General features: G+C 42.1%; 1 long non-coding RNA gene across 1 annotated transcript; it reads right to left on the bottom strand.

The window, feature by feature from the left end:
- Nucleotides 1–14760: 14760 nt before the first annotated feature.
- Nucleotides 14761–16092, bottom strand: LOC306915166. Its single transcript, XR_013788771.1, has 3 exons — nucleotides 16030–16092; nucleotides 15035–15929; nucleotides 14761–14885 (listed from the first exon to the last, which is right to left on the bottom strand). It is a non-coding gene; the product is annotated as an uncharacterized lncRNA (long non-coding RNA).
- Between the last annotated feature and the right edge of the window lie 933 nt (nucleotides 16093–17025).

Below are 17025 nucleotides of genomic sequence, written 5' to 3'. Positions count from 1 at the left end.
GTAAAGGACTTGAACGAGGTGATTGGTCCAGAGTGAAAGGACTTAAAGGACCCTGACGCGAGTGTAATGTCGTAGTTTTCTAACCCTTAAAAAAACCACACCGCGGTGGTGAACTACAGGGCGGCGGTGGCTCAGGGGTTAGAGTGGCCGGATGGTAACCGCAAGGTTGCCTGTTCGATCCCTGTGGGCTCCCCCAGAGTTAAGGCCTATTCATAGTCTGGATTTTCGGTGGTGAGGTGACCACCACCGGAGCTGAAATAACGTTGAGCGGTGGTGAGTAAAAACAGAGAGAAGGGCTGGAGCGGTGGCGGTGGTTTGCTCTTCACCGCGGCTCAGTGACGTCATGTTGTAGTTCGGTGGTCACCTAACCACCGAAAATCCAGACTATGTATGAGCCTTTAGTGTCAAAGTGTCCTTGAGCAAGACACTGAATTAATTGCTAGTTGCTCCTGATGTGCAGGTTGGTGCCTTGCATGGTTTCTGCCGCCATCGGTGTGTGAATGTGTGTGTGAATGGGTGAATGTAATGCACAATCGATGTAAAGCGCCTTGGATAAAGGCACTATATAAATGCACCATTTCCGTGATAAGCTATCACCTCAAAGTGGAGTATAAATAGGCCTTAGGCCCCCCCTCCCTCCCGCCTACCCCCCCCCCCCCCCCTCCCTCCCCCCCCACTAGACACTGCATGCTAACGCCTCTACAGAAGGACCCACTAGTACACCATGCAACAGAATGGAATGCAAGCTGAAATACGATGACTTCAGTCGTTTCTCGTTTTATTTTTGGACATAAAAGGTTTTCCACTTCCCACCCAGAATAATTAGATTCATACTCAAAGACAAGCTTGAATAATTTGAGAATGTGTGAGCATTTCAAATAGGGCTTACAACATTACACGCTATTGTTAACATACAGATTAGGTCTATAATCTCATTCTGTAAGGTTCTTTCCTGCTCTTCAAATGTTTTTTTCCCCTTTATTGGGTATTATAAAATATCGTATGAGGAACAATTATATACATTATATGATAAGTGATTTATTCCATTATTGTGCTAATATTGTATTTATTTTTGCATTACTTAATTTTGATGTCCCATACAATAACTAAAAATCACACCCGTGTGAACTGAGTGGTGTAAGGTATTATATAGACTGATCAGCTGTGGTCTGACGTAATGTCTGACGTAATGAATTCACACCCGCGTGAACTGGGTGACCATAGCAACCGTGCTCATTTTATACGAACAGACAGACACGTAAACTAACAAAGCCAGTTGTAGGAGTGGTTTACACCACTCAAAAATACATGGCATGGAAGCACCTGGGACGTATCCTCAGTGATGTATCCTGAGGTCACCACCTGGGACGTATCCTCAGTGATGTATCCTGAGGTCACCACCTGGGACGTATCCTCAGTGATGTATCCTGAGGTCATCACCTGGGACGTATCCTCAGTGATGTATCCTGAGGTCACCACCTGGGACGTATCCTCAGTGATGTATCCTGAGGTCACCACCTGGGACGTATCATCAGTGATGTATCCTGAGGTCATCACCTGGGACGTATCCTCAGTGATGTATCCTGAGGTCACCACCTGGGACGTATCCTCAGTGATGTATCCTGAGGTCACCACCTGGGACGTATCCTCAGTGATGTATCCTGAGGTCATCACCTGGGACGTATCCTCAGTGATGTATCCTGAGGTCACCACCTGGGACGTATCATCAGTGATGTATCCTGAGGTCACCACCTGGGACGTATCATCAGTGATGTATCCTGAGGTCAACACCTGGTTGGTGGTGACCTTGGGATACATCACTGAGGATACGTCCCAGGTGATACATCACTGAGGATACGTCCCAGGTGGTGACCTCAGGATACATCACTGAGGATACGTCCCAGGTGATGACCTCAGGATACATCACTGAGGATACGTCCCAGGTGGTGACCTCAGGATACATCACTGAGGATACGTCCCAGGTGATGACCTCAGGATACATCACTGAGGATACGTCCCAAGTGATGACCTCATGATACATCACTGAGGATACGTCCCAGGTGATGACCTCAGGATACATCACTGAGGATACGTCCCAGGTGGTGACCTCAGGATACATCACTGAGGATACGTCCCAGGTGGTGACCTCAGGATACATCACTGAGGATACGTCCCATGTGGTGACCTCAGTATACATCACTGAGGATACGTCCCAGGTGATGACCTCAGGATACATCACTGAGGATACGTCCCAAGTGATGACCTCATGATACATCACTGAGGATACGTCCCAGGTGATGACCTCAGGATACATCACTGAGGAGACGTCCCAGGTGATGACCTCAGGATACATAACTGAGGATACGTCCCAGGTGATGACCTCAGGATACATCACTGAGGATACGTCCCAGGTGATGACCTCAGGATACATCACTGAGGATACGTCCCAGGTGATGACCTCAGGATACATCACTGAGGATACGTCCCAGGTGATGACCTCAGGATACATCACTGAGGATACGTCCCAAGTGATGACCTCATGATACATCACTGAGGATACGTCCCAGGTGATGACCTCAGGATACATCACTGAGGATACGTCCCAGGTGGTGACCTCAGGATGCATCACTGAGGATACGTCCCAGGTGGTGACCTCAGGATACATCACTGAGGATACGTCCCAGGTGGTGACCTCAGTATACATGGGACGTATCCTCAGTGATGTATCCTGAGGTCACCACCTGGGACGTATCCTCAGTGATGTATCCTGAGGTCATCACCTGGGACGTATCCTCAGTGATGTATCCTGAGGTCATCACCTGGGACGTATCCTCAGTGATGTATCCTGAGGTCACCACCTGGGACGTATCCTCAGTGATGTATCCTGAGGTCATCACCTGGGACGTATCCTCAGTGATGTATCCTGAGGTCATCACCTGGGACGTATCATCAGTGATGTATCCTGAGGTCACCACCTGGGACGTATCCTCAGTGATGTATCCTGAGGTCACCACCTGGGACGTATCCTCAGTGATGTATCCTGAGGTCATCACCTGGGACGTATCCTCAGTGATGTATCATGAGGTCACCACATGGGACGTATCCTCAGTGATGTATCCTGAGGTCACCACCTGGGACGTATCCTCAGTGATGTATCCTGAGGTCACCACCTGGGACGTATCCTCAGTGATGTATCCTGAGGTCATCACCTGGGACGTATCCTCAGTGATGTATCCTGAGGTCATCACCTGGGACGTATCCTCAGTGATAATAATAATAAACTTTATTTGTATAGCACCTTTCATACATAAATGCAGCTCAAAGTGCTTCACAGGGCAGGACACAAAAATAGAATACAATAAAACACAGTCAAGTAGTTAAAATAGCAAAGAACAAAATAAAAGTATAAAAACATAGAGAAAAAATTAATAAAAACACAACATGCAGCAAATCAGTCAGGACAGAGTAGGAACGCAGATATTAAAACTCAACTAAAAGCAAGAGTGAAGAGGTGAGTCTTGAGTTGAGATTTAAAAATGTCTACAGAGGGTGCGTGTCTGAGCTGGAATGGTAATTTATTCCAGGCTGTTGGGCCGTAGAAGCAAAAAGCTGCCTCACCATATTTTTTTGTGCACATTTTTTTAGGCACTTCAAGCAGGCCAGCAGTGGAGGACCTGAGGGGGCGGTTAGGGACATATCTGGGTAGGCAGTCACGGAGGTACGAAGGTGCAAGACCATTTAGGGATTTATAAACGAGTAAAAGATTTTTAAAATCTATTCTAAAAACCACTGGGAGCCAATGCAGTGATGTTAGAACTGGAGTAATGTGTTCTCTCATTTTAGTTCTAGTTAACACTCTAGCAGCCGCATTCTGAACAAGTTGGAGTCTATACGTCGATTTCTTTGGCAGGCCTGAGAGGAGGGCATTACAATAATCTAATCGAGAGAATACAAAAGCATGGACCAATGTTTTAGCATCATCTAAAGATAAATATGCTCTTATACGTGCGATGTTTCGAAGATGAAAGAAAGCTGTCTTGGTAGCTTGATTAATGTGCGCATTAAAATTCAGATCTGAATCGATAATAACCCCTAGGTTCTTTACTGTCGACTTACTTCCTACATTTAGGTTACCGAGTTTATTTTTTATCAATTATTTTTGCTCATTAGAGCCAATTATAAGAACTTCTGTCTTATCCTCGTTCAGTTGGAGAAAGTTCTCACTCATCCAGCATTTAATGTTGGACAGACAGGATAGCAGTGGGTCAAGGGCAGAGGGGTCAGCAGGGGCTACGGAAAGATACAGCTGCGTATCGTCCGCATAGAAGTGGTAATTCACTCCGAGGGCGCTAATGAGTTCTCCCAGCGGCAATATATAGAGGGAGAACAATAGAGGACCAAGGATTGAGCCCTGTGGAATACCGGAATCAATATTGTGCGTGTCCGATACAAAGTCGGCTAGGCTGACAAAATAGCTTCTTCCTGATAAGTATGAGGAGAACCAGGATAAGGCCGTGCCTGAGAGGCCTATCAAGTGCTCGAGACGTGATGTATCCTGAGGTCATCACCTGGGACGTATCCTCAGTGATGTATCCTGAGGTCACCACCTGGGACGTATCCTCAGTGATGTATCCTGAGGTCATCACCTGGGACGTATACTCAGTGATGTATCCTGAGGTCATCACCTGGGACGTATCCTCAGTGATGTATCCTGAGGTCATCACCTGGGACGTATCCTCAGTGATGTATCCTGAGGTCATCACCTGGGACGTATCCTCAGTGATGTATCCTGAGGTCATCACCTGGGACGTATCCTCAGTGATGTATCCTGAGGTCATCACCTGGGACGTATCCTCAGTGATGTATCCTGAGGTCAACGGGGTTTCGGGTCTTCCAACATCATACCCCTCACTCAGGCGACCCAGCAGGGGTTGATCAAATCTCGACTTACGTCGCAGTAGCTACCCTCGATCAGTCCATCAGGGAATGAGCAAGGCCAACAATCTGTTGCTCCGGAACTACTCTGCCGGGACTGGGAGAACCAGATTCTGGCACGTGGACGGACTAGGCTCTGTCTCACCAGGTCCACTCCTGCTCTCACCAGGCTAAGGACCTGTGTGTTGCACCAGGCACTTCATTCAGGAGTGGTGGATAATAATAGCCCTCCTAAAGGCCTCACTGAGTATACAAATACTAAATACCGAGTATACAAATACTAAAAACATTAGTGTAAAATGAAATTACAATTACAAGAAGTCTAGACAATTAGAGAATGTAGAAGAATTGTTATTTTGATCAACGTTTGCCTGTTATCTCTCCTAATGGTACCAACATCAATACAGCATGGAATTGTGGACACAATATTATCCAACGACAACAAACCATTCCAAACCATTCCAATCCAAACCAAGTTTTGGGTCTGAGTCGAGGCTAAATGTCATCAAATGGTGGTCCGTGGCTCAAATGGGTCTGAGAGGCTAAATGTCATCAGATGGTGGTCCGTGGCTCAAATGGGTCTGAGAGGCTAAATGTCATCAAATGGTGGTCCGTGGCTCAAATGGGTCCGAGAGGCTAAATGTCATCAAATGGTGGTCCGTGGCTCAAATGCTGAATACATAATGGACACATTAAATCTTTAACTCTTGAGAGCGTCAAATGAAACCAACGCTCTCAAGAATTGGACTCTTTCAGAGTTTCAAGGATTTCTATATAGTAGGTAGACTTCTCTATGGCATAATGCCGTTTTTGAATGATTTATTGAAAATTCTCTGTTGTGAATGTGTGACAACGAAAGACCTTCAGAGAAAGCTTGACTTGTCTGCTTCCAGGAAAGAAATTGAGTTGATAAAATGTTTAGTTTTTGTGTTGGAAGCCATTTAAAATAGCCTGCATTTACACTGGGTAGTGTTTCTAGGACAACAAAAAAAGTTATGCCCGGTTGAAGTTTTATTTTCTAAATAACTTTTTTTCTGCTGGGCGTACATAGCCATGCAATATCTCATTTTAAAGGGTGAGTTGTCTAGTTCAATTAAAATAAAATAAAAAGTTTCTCACATGTACCACTGTAGATAGATATAGCTCTGAATTGGAACATCATATAAACTCAATTTTTTGGGGGGTAAAATTAGACATTCTAACGCACATTTTGATATATACCATGTTTACATAGTCTTACCAGTACCTTGTCTATTCATGCATGTATCTCAAAAACCTGTTATGAAGAAACACAGTTTTGATAAAAAACACATCCAAGGACATTGTTTTGATATGACTTGGTAAGTTGGTGCCCATGATATGTATCAAAATATAGACTTGAATGTATACTGTATTATTTAAAACAAATTGAGTTCTTACCATCTACTATTACAGAGTAAATCACAGTTGAAACTTGCTTAGTTATATACAATAGTGAACAAAATAGTCATGACAGGTCTAACTCATTGTAAAAGCGTATTTTATTTTTTACGACTACCAACATAATAAAATGATAAATATTACAGAAAATAAATAGGCCTACATACAAAACAGTTACTCCTCCCCTAGCTCTGATCAATAGCTCTAAATGCGCATTTAGAGCTATGGATCAGAGCTACTCCTCCCCAATGTCCCCAAACCCAGTTCTTGACGGTGTGTGTGTGTGAGTAGGCTAAATAAAAAAAACACCCAAAAACTGCCCCCCCCTGAAATGAATGAATGAATGAATCCGGTTCAGTGTCGGAGAACGCCATCGCAGTCTTGACTCTTCATCCTCCTCCTCCTCCTCATCTGATGCCAGTTCTAAATATATAAAAATAAATAAACATTTTAGCTGTAGTCAGTGCACGCTACTATTACATGGTGATGGTGTTTTACCCGGCTGCTAGCGATCAAATGATTTTATTGTGCAGTGTCTTTGTGGGCCGAGTCGTGGCATGACAAATACAAATAGATGCTTGTATAAGTAGTATCACGATAAAATAATATGGCGACGTTAGAATGAAACACCAATGAGTGATCGCGGGTAATGTAGCTAGCTGCCCAGGGTATATCCAGCACCATTGCGTCGCAATCATCCAGCAACATTGGTACTGGCTATTGCCCGGGCTTGTGGCCCGGCCAATAGCCAGTACCATTTGTGCAGTGTTTGTTAGCAACTACTACTAGCCAACAGCCAGTGGAATGTGGTGACGCGATGGTGCTGGATATACGCTGGGCAGCTACATTACCCGCGATCACTCATTGGTGGTGTCATTCTAACGTCGCCATATTATTTTATCGTGATACTATAATTATACAAGCATCTATTTGTAGCGATCATGCCACGATTCGGCCCACAAAGACACAGCACAATAAATTAATTTGATCAGATGTTTTTGTTAGCTACATCGATCACCTATAGTACCGACCCTTGTTATATATTCTCCGACTATGCCTGTCACGATGACTAAACCAGTTAGATCTATCCATATATGGTTCTACCACATCTATCTGATATCAGCACTAGGTCGGCTCGGGCCAAATATAGGGATCGTCTTACTAGACATGTCATATTAGGGCATTTTCGTATACAATAAAATTACCTTTTAGCGAAGGTGTCAGCCGTAACTCCGGTGGGGAAAAAACATTGCACACGTGTAATCGGCGAGGGTGGATGTTGCAGCCCGGCCAACGGTCTGGGACTGGAGAAAGCCACTGGACACGGATGGATCATTTTTCAGATTGTTTTTTTTGCGGCGACTGCAAACCTGGCTGAAAAACTCTTCCTCCAGTGCCCACCTCGGAGGAGTCAACCAACCCCCCTGTTCACTGGGGGCTGGGCGTCAGTTTCCAATAGGAAAGCATACACGTGTGTCACGTGACACGGGAATTCTGGGTAATGGAGTTCGAAATAAAGGTCAGGAATATAAACAGCGCTCCTGGAGCATATTAATCTAAACATATTAATAAAAACCGAGAAAGACGCCAATTGGCGTCTTTGCTCTTCTAAGGGTTAAACGTCCACGTTACTTAATTTACAAGAAGTCTACACAATTAGAGAATGTTGAAGAATTGTTATTTTGCCTGTTATCCCTCCTAATGGTACCAACATCAACACAGCCTGTTATCCCTCCTAATGGTACCAACATCAACACAGCCTGTTATCTCTCCTAATGGTACCAACATCAACACAGCATGGAATTGTGGACAAAATCTTATGCAACGACAACGAAATATCGTTAAATAATAAAATGGTGGTCCGGGGCTCAGATGCAGAATAAACTAAATATAAAGTGCCCGTCATTTGGGGCAGAGGTTCATCGTTGGCATCCAGGGAGTGCGTGTGGAGACAATAATGGACGTTGATATAAAGGGTTGAAAACCACTGGTTTCAGGTTTCAGGTACAGTAGGCCTACAGTACAGTACAGCACAGCACAGCACAGCACAGTACAGTACAGTACAGCACAGCACAGCACAGCACAGCACAGTACAGTACAGCACAGTACAGTACGTGTGAGTGTAGTTATGTAAATAAAATAGGTCAGAGATGACTCTGTAATGTATGTACAGTATTTAGACTTTGAACCGCCCGGGAGAGAGAATAACCTTGACACACACACACACACACACACACACACACACACACACACACACACACACACACACACACACACACACACACACACACACACACACACACACACACACACACACACACACACACACACACACACCTTTGTGCATACTGTCAGTACACATAAACGTTCACATATATAAGCAGCAACAAGTACATTTACTCATCGCCGTACTGTACCTTACTCAAGTACTAGTAGTATGCTCATTGTTTCCAATGGTTTACATTAATACTTCAAAATACAGTACAGTAACAGTACAATACAATTAAAGTAATTAAATATATATACCCGATTTATAAGTGTGGAGATATAGCCAGTATACACTTACACTGTATGTTGGTTTGTTTACTGAGAGACCCCCAAAATAATCCCCCGCCCATGGGGAACCACTGTGAACTGTGTCTGTATGAGAGTGAAGCCGGGTGGTACTGAAAGAGAGCATTTTGTGTTCGGTGACACTCAATACTAGATATATTAAAAACAGTTAAATCGTAAAATAAGTAGTGTGCTGTGTTGTGTCACTTTCTATCCTTCATTTTGTACTGTAGGTAGTCATTGGTACTCATTTTGTTGTTGAAAAACAGGGACATGCGCGCACGTTCAGTTTTATATCTCACTCCATCACAATCCAATGCATGTCACTAAACACGGTGTTACAATGCCACCACCTAGTGGTGAATTATCGTCATCATCACCACTAAAATGTGAAGACTTTTCAGTGGAGGCAAAACTTTCACTGAAGTTTAGCAACACTGCCATGATATCACCATAGACATATCTATGGCTGTCACTATCCATTTAGTTAGTGTTTCACTCTGATATCACCATAGACATATCTATGGCTGTCACCATCCATTTAGTTAGTGTTTCACTCTGATATCACCATAGATATCTATGGCTGTCACTATCCATTTAGTTAGTGTTTCACTCTGATATCACCATAGACAGATCTATGGCTGTCACTATCCATTTAGTTAGTGTTTCACTCTGATATCACCATAGACATATCTATGGCTGTCACTATCCATTTAGTTAGTGTTTCACTCTGATATCACCATAGACATATCTATGGCTGTCACTATCCATTTAGTTAGTGTTTCACTCTGATATCACCATAGACATATCTATGGCTGTCACTATCCATTTAGTTAGTGTTTCACTCTGATATCACCATAGACATATCTATGGCTGTCACTATCCATTTAGTTAGTGTTTCACTCTGATATCACCATAGACATATCTATGGCTGTCACTATCCATGTAGTTAGTGTTTCACTCTGATATCACCATAGCCCTGAAACATGACTGCCATGATAATCATCATGACAGTCATGACGCTACTGCAGCCTGTTTTACGCGATCGCTACATTTACAGTCCAAACGTGTATATAAACATTCCGTTTTCAAATATAAAGTACTCACAATTTGTCCCACGGGTGTTAGAAATTTGATGGTACAGCGATTAGTATTGCTGCATCCCGCGTTGTTTAATAAAAAGCATTTTTATCCGAGCTCCCCGGCTACTTTTCTCAAACGGGGTTCGTTTGGGAAATACAAAGTTGCACACCGGGAGCGCACTCGCCTATTAGTCTGTATTGGCAGTGCTGTCAGCGTGAGTATATCGAACACACCCAGTGTTTCAGACTGCCACACTCCTCCCGACCGATAGGGGCGCGTAGTTGAAAGCCAATGGCAAAAAAACAGCTCGGATAAAAATGCTTTTTATTAAACAACGCGGGATGCAGCAATGCTAATCGCTGTACCAACAAATCTCTAACACCCGTGGGACAAATTGTGAGTACTTTATATTTGAAAACGGAATGTTTATATACACGTTTGGACTGTAAATGTAGCGATCGCGTAAAACAGGCTGCAGTTGCGTCATGACTGTCATGATGATTATCATGGCAGTCATGTTTCAGGGCTAATATCACCATAGACATATCTATGGCTGTCACTATCCATTTAGTTAGTGTTTCACTCTCTGCCACAAACACAACACACCGAGGGACGAACACACACCTGGCTGACACAATCAATCCGTTTGTGACTAAACTTCAGACACACAACAGATACAAGTCAACTGAACCTCACCTGGTTTGAAGAGCAGCTCCAATGCTTTGGTTCCATTAGTTGTAACTTGTAGTTGTCTTTTATTATTATTATTATTTAGTTGGCTTTTTATTAGACTCTGTTTGTTAATGTTTACACTCTGCTGCTCTGCTGCTCCTCTGCTCAGAGCGGATACGGAAACGGTGTGCGTGCAAATGTGGAAGTGTTCACAGTACCGGATGTAGTGGGCGGGCTCTAGACCGGATCTGACTGGTTTGTTTGGAACAGACACCACGGACAGCCTGGCGACGAGAGATATTGGCAATATAAATGTTTTCTCATGCCAATAAAACTCCTTGGAATTGAATTGAAATTAATTGTTAATTAAATGCGAAAATGTCTGGAGTTGGAGTCATCATTTATTAATTCATACTCCGTTTTTGAACCTACACATTAAACATATTTATCATGGCTATTTGAAAATAGTTGGTCTACAAGCTCACAGACAACACGCATTGTGAGCTTCTTTTTTCTGGTTTTATCCTCATATAGCATTATTTTGTATTGACCTGTAGCCGGCTACTTCCCTTGAAATGTACATATTCAATCAATCAATCATATCTGTCAATCAATCAAATATTTTAAAAAGGTGAAAAATGTGCAATAGCCTAATTGTGAAAACAACACAAATCAAATATTATCAGATGGGAGTCTGTAGATAAATACATAATTCATTTATATTATCCTACTAATTAATGATTTTAATGTCTACTGCCCAATGGAATGACGCTGTGGGATATTATAGTAGGCTAGTCTCTAGAGCACTGGTTCCCAAACAGTGGGTTGGGACCCTTTTTTTCGGTCGCTGATACATTCTATCTGTCCTGTGGTTAGGTGTGAATCAACTGTCAGAATGGATTTAACCTTAACCATGTTTACAAATGCAAACATGTGGGGAAAAAACTAGCGTTGCAAGTGGAAAGGGATAGTGTTTGATTTATACACTCAATTAATTGGCAAGTGCCTCAATAAATGCCACTTGGTCTTAAGCTGAATATTTGCCTTGTCTATTAGTATTTCTTATTTAATGGGTAACATTTGACTGGTATGTTCTGTAAATTATTTCCGTGGCAATGACGACATTTCCCCACTAGGTGGTGGTACTGTAACACGTTATGACACCACCACCAGACATTGGATTCTGATGGACTGACTGACAGTGTATGCAGGGCTCTGACTGCAACCTCTATGGAATAAACTGACATGTTTTTATGTTATAGAATCTAGATAGTTAGTGTGCCATGATAATTGCCAACATTAATTTTAATGACACCACATGATGAAAACATATCCATCCAACATGTTTTTTGATTGTCCTCAAATATAATCTTTTTCTCTTCTTTTTAAATATTTGATTTCACATTGTTATAATGATTAGACTCAGAGCAATAACCTCACCTATCTCCCAGACTCCGTCCCCAGTCAGAGTTCAGAGCTGTAATGAATGTAGAATTATGTGCAGGATGTAATGTAGGGGCGGCTGTGGCTCAGGAGGTAGAGCAGGTCGTCCAATGATCCCTGGGTCGGTGGTTTGAATCCCAGCTCCTCCTGTCCACATGTCGAAGTGTCCTTGGGCAAGACACTGAACCCCAAATTGCTCCTGATGTGATGGTTGATGTCATGCAGTGAATGTAATGCATGTAAAGGCGCTATATAAATGCACCATTTACATACAAATGTGAGGGAGTTCATTTATTTCACTACATTTTTTTTTAAATAGTTTATTTTAAACCAAAACTCTCACATGTATGCCAGTGTGCCAGTGATCACATGTATGCCAGTGTGCCAGTGATCACATGTATGCCAGTGTGCCAGTGATCACATGTATGCCAGTGTGCCAGTGATCACATGTATGCCAGTGTGCCAGTGATCACCCTCCTCCCACATGTATTCCAGTGTGCCAGTGATCACATGTATTCCAGTGTGCCAGTGATCACATGTATGCCAGTGTGCCAGTGATCACATGTATGCCAGTGTGCCAGTGATCACCCTCCTCTCACATGTATTCCAGTGTGCCAGTGATCACATGTATGCCAGTGTGCCAGTGATCACATGTATGCCAGTGTGCCAGTGATCACATGCATGCCAGTGTGCCAGTGATCACCCTCCTCTCACATGTATTCCAGTGGGCCAGTGATCACATGTATGCCAGTGTGCCAGTGATCACATGTATGCCAGTGTGCCAGTGATCACATGTATGCCAGTGTGCCAGTGATCACCGTCCTTTGTGCCAATTGGTACCGGTGCCAAATATTGCCTACCACTGCTTTTGTACTATATTGTACTATGTATAGTTACTAAAAGTGTCAGCATATTTGCACTGAAAGGACTACAATGGAAATGTAGCGCTAGAGCTCTTTTTTATATTTATACAAAACTAAATGCTGCTTCTCCACAGAACGCAGGCCTGACTGCAGCCACCAGAGATCATAAATATATTTTTGGCCCTAAAACATTCAGTGCTTTACAGCAATAGTATTTAGAAATGCATTCTCTGACTAACAGAGAGCCAGTGTAAAGGTCTAAGAACTGGAGTGATGTACTCCCTGTCTTTGTATAAGAACAGACTAACAGGGAGCCAGTGTAAAGGTCTAAGAACTGGAGTGATGTACTCCCTGTCTTTGTATAAGAACAGCTTTCTGATTCATCTGCAGTCGTCTGGAAGATTTCAAGACACCGTTACAATAGTAGTAGACTGACTAGACTAGAAGTTGTTCTATATCTGACAGACATAAGACCTTTAATCCTTGATATATTCTTAAGATTGAAACAGCCACATTTAAAGGCATAGGGTAAGTGATTATTTGGTTCAAACGAGTATATTTTTTAGATACATTTGTAGGTTGTCATCAGCTAGGATTCTTGCCTGTATGGGAGTGAAGGATATGTTCTCAATCTCTTCAATGTTCTTCCATTGTGAATGATAATGATAAGGATTGCACCTGCATATCTTAGCTCTGTGCTCTGAAAGATAACTGTGCTGTAAAATAATAGAAAACTGGTCAGCTTGAAGGTTTTGAGACATACCCGCTGTCTTTTGTCTTGTTAGCCTTACTTATCTAAATGAAGAACATTCTCGTTACAACTTTCAAAAGTATTTTAGGCATTTATAACCACTTGAACCCCAGCATCCATATTCTGGGGGAGAACATAAGCCCCTAAAAAAGAAAATCGGCTATTTTTGATGAAGACATTTGTTTTAGACGGGACAAAAACGGTCAAAATACAGAGCCAACTCAGGCTCTGTATTTTGGGCTTTAAGTGGTTATGGCCAATGATTATAGAGCTTTTTGTTAAAAACATTCCCATAATATTACACAACAAGAAATGTAGAAAAAGCTATGTCATTGTGTGATAGTTTAAGAAAAGAAGAATGTTTCATCTGTAACATAAGGGCTTACCTATACATTATATATGTTGCATGTTGTCATAATGTCATATACAGTATGCATTTCCATGAGGATAACTGTTTGAATTTGATGACGAGCCACAATAACGAGATCCAGTTTGCATATTAATTTATTTGTTGCTTCTGAAGCAAGAAAAGCAGTTGTTGGTTAACCAGATAGTTTTACAGAATCGATACAAAGGTTTACAACTTAATCAGATAGTTTTACATCAATACAACGGTTTACCACTGAAATATCTATTTTGACATCAATACAACGGTTTACCACTGAAATATCTAGTTTTACATCAATACAACGGTTTACCACTGAAATATCTAGTTTTACATCAATACAACGGTTTACCACTGAAATATCTAGTTTGACATCAATACAACGATTTACCACTTAACTAGATAGTTGTATAAAATCAATACAAAGGTGCATTTAACTAGGTCAATAAAAAAGTTCAACATCAATGCAACACATACGTGTCACAAACACTAAAGCTTTGTATGGTAAACAAACAACTTGTTTATCCATTTAAGGAACAAAATAATGATAGCCCCCAGTTAGGGGATAGTCGAGCGAGTGCCTGCACCGAGCGGTGCAGCGAGTGCCTGCACCGAGCAGTGCAGCGAGTGCCTGCACCGAGCGGTGCAGCGAGTGCCTGCACCGAGCAGTGCAATGGCCACGCTGTTTTATCAGCACCATTCATGTACAGAAGGTGTGCTCCTCCATTACAATACTGTATGCCCAGGCAACATATATACACTGAGATCTTCCATTACAATACTGTATGCCCAGCCAGAATATATACACTGAGATCCTCCATTACAATACTGTATGCCCAGGCAACATATATACACTGAGATCCTCCATTACAATACTGTATGCCCAGCCAGAATATATACACTGAGATCCTGCATCCATAAGAACACCACAAAACCTCAAACAAGCAGAAATCAGACTGTGATTGGAACCCCACATATCGGGTCATGTCTTTGTGGCCAAGACAAACTGAGGGAGAGTCACACAAACCACGTCAATTAACAACTGTTGCATTAATTGAAATAATAACACAAGAGGACAACGTAAAATAGCAATGACATACAGTACAGCAGTCAGTATGATCAGCAGTATAAATGTGTGTAATGCTGCCTGGTGCAGCAATACAAACAACAGTTCAACAGCAAAAGGAATATGTCTTATCAAGCATGTTCACACCAACTATAACTATACGATATACGTAAGCATCCACACTAATGAACGACACGTTCTGTAAATAATGGCACTAAAAGAACGACGGAGCCCATCCTCCTTAAAGTGCTGCTGAAAGACACCTGCAATATGAATAATCTGACTCTGATTATTAATTATAAAAATAAAGTCATCATCATTTAACTCAGAGAGGCTCAGTGTCCCTTGTGTTGTCGGTTTTCTTGCTGATGTATTCCAATGTTCTATAGATTATACAAAATCATAGTATTTATGCATTCATTAAATCAGTGTCCTTCCTATTCTGAAGAAAACCTGGACACTAAAACTTCAGTATTTCAGTATAAATCTTTTTCTCCTCTGGTGAAAAGCTGGAGTCTGCACCATGGCAGCCCCTCAGTCAAATCTGGTCACAATTGTCCAACGGCTCTATCAGTATATACAGTATATGACTATTGCGCAAAATAAGAACATTATAATGTTCTTATGTAAAAGAAAATAGGTTTTCTGTTTCTTACTACTTTGTTTTCCTAAATCAAACATTTTCCACGGCCATGACTGGAAGCGACGATGGAGGGCTGGTCTGAGGACGACCTAGAGAGATGGACACGCCTTGATGACCTCTGACCTAGAGATGGACACGCCTTGATGACCTCTGACCTAGAGAGATGGACACGCCTTGATGACCTCTGGCCTAGAGAGATGGACACGCCTTGATGACCTCTGCATGACCTCTCAGGTGTTTCCATTCTGCTGATGACCTTCTGCCACGCCCACCTCCAGCACCTGCAGAGAGGCGGAGCCACACAACAACAACAGACAGACAGACAGACAGACAGACAGACAGACAGACAGACAGACAGACAGAACTTAGTTTAGACAGTATTTGGTTTAGACTAGTCATTGGTTAGACCAGTCATTAGTCCTACAACTACAACCTATCTCAAACCCTCACCCTAAACCTAACCTCCCACGGGGCAGCACACCTAAACCTAACCTTAACCCATGTCTAACCAATGACTAAACTAAGTAGGCTATGCACCCCGACAGACAGTCATCACAGATAGTTTACAGGATCAACATTATACCCTGTTTGGAACCTAACTCTCCACGATAGCTCTGAGATGAGCTGTGTAGGGTCTGGCAGAGGTAGAGAGACTACAAATGTAGTGAAGATCACGCTTTTCATTGTAATGTGAAAAAAAGGTTTCATCCAAAAAGTAAAGGTTGTCTGAGACACCTACAGAATGTTTGCAATTTCTGAAGGGGTTGAATAAAATGATTAAAGTGATATATATATATATATATATATATATATATATATATATATATATATATACAATTTACAATTACAATTTAGGCATTTAGCAGACGCTCTTAATCCAGAGCGATTTACATTAAACAAGAACAAAAAAGCATGGGAATACATCACATAAAAAAGCATTTATCATGAAACATGCGTACCGTAAGCTAAGAACGTAACAGTGGAATATCTATATAATGAAACTATACATATATACTATACTATGCTATACATATGTACTATGATGTGCTATGACTACATACAATGCAATTATAGTGCTTTCTACATAACATGCTATAAGTCTGTATCAAATGATATCTAAGTCTACAGAAATGCTATCTAAGGGGGTAGGGTAAGTGCTATGGGTCATGATGGAGTCTGAAAAGGTGGGTTTTCAGACTACGGCAGAAGATT

Source organism: Electrona antarctica (assembly GCF_951216825.1).
Source record: "Electrona antarctica genome assembly, chromosome: 22".
Taxonomy (NCBI): Eukaryota; Metazoa; Chordata; class Actinopteri; order Myctophiformes; family Myctophidae; genus Electrona; species Electrona antarctica.
This window is presented reverse-complemented; position numbering and strand designations above follow the sequence as displayed.